The sequence below is a fragment of the Syngnathus typhle genome, unplaced genomic scaffold (genome assembly GCF_033458585.1).
Source record: "Syngnathus typhle isolate RoL2023-S1 ecotype Sweden unplaced genomic scaffold, RoL_Styp_1.0 HiC_scaffold_235, whole genome shotgun sequence".
In the NCBI taxonomy this organism is placed as follows: Eukaryota; Metazoa; Chordata; class Actinopteri; order Syngnathiformes; family Syngnathidae; genus Syngnathus; species Syngnathus typhle.
In genome coordinates this window covers 45,001-49,078 of record NW_026872139.1, presented here as the reverse complement: position 1 = coordinate 49,078, position 4,078 = coordinate 45,001, and positions in this window count along the sequence as shown.

The following is a 4,078-nucleotide window of genomic DNA, read 5'->3' as shown; positions in this document are numbered from 1 at the left end:
GTCCGCTTTGCCTGGTTCCCTCGGTCGGCCACAAATAGCGAAAAACCAGCCTCTCCTTCTGGAGCTCGCCTAAGTGCCAACGGCTCTTGCGCCGTAATGTGTCCGCTTTGCCTGGTTCCCTCGGTCGGCCACAAACGGCGAAAAATCAGCCTCTCCTTCTGGAGCTCGCCTAAGTGCCAACGGCTCTTGCGCCGTAATGTGTCCGCTTTGCCTGGTTCCCTCGGTCGGCCACAAATAGCGAAAAACCAGCCTCTCCTTCTGGAGCTCGCCTAAGTGCCAACGGCTCTTGCGCCGTAATGTGTCCGCTTTGCCTGGTTCCCTCGGTCGGCCACAAACGGCGAAAAATCAGCCTCTCCTTCTGGAGCTCGCCTAAGTGCCAACGGCTCTTGCGCCGTAATGTGTCCGCTTTGCCTGGTTCCCTCGGTCGGCCACAAATAGCGAAAAACCAGCCTCTCCTTCTGGAGCTCGCCTAAGTGCCAACGGCTCTTGCGCCGTAATGTGTCCGCTTTGCCTGGTTCCCTCGGTCGGCCACAAACGGCGAAAAATCAGCCTCTCCTTCTGGAGCTCGTGCCAACTTTGGCGAATATTTTCTAAGTGCCAACGGCTCTTGCGCCGTAAAGTGTCCGCTTTGCCTGGTTCCCTCGGTCGGCCACAAATAGCGAAAAACCAGCCTCTCCTTCTGGAGCTCGCCTAAGTGCCAACGGCTCTTGCGCCGTAATGTGTCCGCTTTGTCTGGTTCCCTCGGTCGGCCACAAACGGCGAAAAATCAGCCTCTCCTTCTGGAGCTCGTGCCAACTTTGGCGAATATTTTCTAAGTGCCAACGGCTCTTGCGCCGTAATGTGTCCGCTTTGCCTGGTTCCCTCGGTCGGCCACAAATAGCGAAAAATCAGCCTCTCCTTCTGGAGCTCGCCTAAGTGCCAACGGCTCTTGCGCCGTAATGTGTCCGCTTTGTCTGGTTCCCTCGGTCGGCCACAAACGGCGAAAAATCAGCCTCTCCTTCTGGAGCTCGTGCCAACTTTGGCGAATATTTTCTAAGTGCCAACGGCTCTTGCGCCGTAAAGTGTCCGCTTTGTCTGGTTCCCTCGGTCGGCCACAAATAGCGAAAAATCAGCCTCTCCTTCTGGAGCTCGTGCCAACTTTGGCGAATATTTTCTAAGTGCCAACGGCTCTTGCGCCGTAATGTGTCCGCTTTGTCTGGTTCCCTCGGTCGGCCACAAATAGCGAAAAATCAGCCTCTCCTTCTGGAGCTCGTGCCAACTTTGGCGAATATTTTCTAAGTGCCAACGGCTCTTGCGCCGTAAAGTGTCCGCTTTGCCTGGTTCCCTCGGTCGGCCACAAATAGCGAAAAATCAGCCTCTCCTTCTGGAGCTCGCGCCAACTTTGTCAAAAAATTTCTAAGTGCCAACGGCTCTTGCGCCGTAAAGTGTCCGCTTTGCCTGGTTCCCTCGGTCGGCCACAAATAGCGAAAAATCAGCCTCTCCTTCTGGAGCTCGCGCCAACTTTGTCAAAAAATTTCTAAGTGCCAACGGCTCTTGCGCCGTAAAGTGTCCGCTTTGCCTGGTTCCCTCGGTCGGCCACAAATAGCGAAAAATCAGCCTCTCCTTCTGGAGCTCGCGCCAACTTTGTCGAAAAATTTCTAAGTGCCAACGGCTCTTGCGCCGTAAAGTGTCCGCTTTGTCTGGTTCCCTCGGTCGGCCGCAAATAGCGAAAAATCAGCCTCTCGCCCGTCAGGTACCAGGCGTTGGGGTACCAGGGGTAAGTGCAGTACCAGCTTTGGTCTGTTGGTGCGCCAGAGTACGATGAGTTGGTCCCCCTAGTCACTGTACTCATTACCTTTACCCCCAAATCGCAAAATATAGTCAGAACGAGTGTGGGGAACACAAGTTTTGGCCCCGAGAACCAGGCGGCTGGTGTCTCTAGCGATGTGTTCCCCCCCAAAAAGTGTTCACATGCTCGGACAGCGAACCTAGGAGCTACCGCAAAGCACTCTGGAAGTGCAAGAGCGAAAAATTTTCTAAGTACAAAAACTCTCGAAAATTTTCAAAGTGTCACAGTGCTCGAAAATTTTCAAAGTGCTACATGCTTTCCATCCAAGGAAGGAATAGTGGAGGACCGGCCGCCTCCTTAAACACAAGCCGGCGGAACGACGGGGAGGACCGGCCGCCTCCTTAAACACAGGCCGGTGGAACGTTTGGCAGAATTCTTCTCGTGGAGGACCGGCCGCCTCCTTAAACACAAGCCGGCGGAACGACGGGGAGGACCGGCCGCCTCCTTAAACACAGGCCGGTGGAACGTTTGGCAGAATTCTTCTCGTGGAGGACCGGCCGCCTCCTTAAACACAGGCCGGTGGGAACGGTTGGCAGAATTGCGTGACGGCCGCCTGCTCCCGGCGTCCGCACGTGAACGAACACCCCCTCCCGGGGACGGCCGTCTGCTCCCGACCGCCGTCCTTCACCCCCTCACCTTCCGGACCCCCGTCTGCTCCCGGCGGGCCTCCGAGTACCCCCACCTTCTCCCGAACTGACCGACAGGCAATGAGACCCGCCTTGGTAGGGCCCCCACCGGCCCCGGCTCGCGCCGGCGTTGGGTGGACGGTTCCTCCCCACTTGCGGGTCGCTCTCCACGGAGGACCGGTCGCCTCACTAAACATAGGCCGGGCGAAAATCTGCGAATGTTATACATCCAAGGAGGGAGGACCGGCCGCCTCCTTAAACCACCGGCCGGGCGAAAATATGCGAATGTTATACATCCAAGGAGGGAGGACCGGTCGCCTCACTAAACATAGGCCGGGCGAAAATCTGCGAATGTTATACATCCAAGGAGGGAGGACCGGCCGCCTCCTTAAACCACCGGCCGGGCGAAAATCTGCGAATGTTATACATCCAAGAAAGGAAGGAAGGAGGGAACCGGCCGCCTCCTTAAACACAGGCCGGGCGAAAATCTGCGAATCTTATCCATCCAAGGACGGAGGACCGGCCGCCTCCTTAAACACAGGCCGGTAGGAACGGTTGGCAGAATCGCGTGACGGCCGCCTGCTCCCGGCGTCCGCACGTGAACGAACACCCCCTCCCGGGGACGGCCGTCTGCTCCCGGCCGCCGTCCTTCACCCCCCTCAGCTTCCGGACCCCCGTCTGCTCCCGGCGGGCCTCCGAGTACCCTCCCCTTCTCCCGAACTGACCGACTGGCACTCATGACCCGCCTTGGTAGGGCCCCCACCGGCCCCGGCTCGCGCCGGCGTTGGGTGGACGGTTCCTCCCCACTTGCGGGTCGCACTCTAGCGCCTCGGCCGCCGCGAGAGCGTGCGCTACGCGCCGCCCCCGCAGGCCTTGGCGCGACCGAACGGCAGCGAGACCGAGACGCCCCGAATCACCCACCTAGAGGAAATCAACGGAGGCCGAGCGCGCGATCCGATTGCGGCACGCCGCGTGGGTGTCCGCCGGCCGCGCCGGTCTACCGCGAATGCTGTTTCTCAAACCCTTGCCTAACCAGACGGCACCGCGGGATGTGTTGTCGCAACTCTGCTCGACTATCCGAATAGCCTTTCCCGACTACCGCGTTGCGGGAGGCGTCTTTCGTGCCGCCGGTGGCGTATGACCTTCCGCGAGAGGCGTGCGGGCTCGGGGGGGCCGCAACGACCGAGTCTGACTCGGACGGGGCGCAGCTTCCCTCCCGGTCACAGCAATAAGCGCCGAACGCAGCGTTGGTCACCAGCCACCCCGGCGGGTTCGTCGGGAGCGCCGGTACCCTTCCGTAGCTAGTTGCCAGCTGGCCACAGCGGGCCGCACCGACCGAGTCTGACTCGGACGGGGCGCAGCTTCCCGTCTGGGTGACAGCGGCGCTGAGGACGGCGGGGCGGCCGGAACCCCTTCGACCCCCCGGCTCCCACCAGTGTCGATCAAACTCCGCATCCTGGCCGTAGCGCGAGACCGGCGGGCCGCAACGACCGAGTCTGACTCGGACGGGGCGCAGCTTCCCGCTTGGGCCTCGGCGCGCGCGCCTCGCGCGGGCAAGTCGCCGGCACAGCGCCGCGCCCCCGACCCCCGCTTTACGGAAACGAAGCGAGCCTCAGCGGGCCGC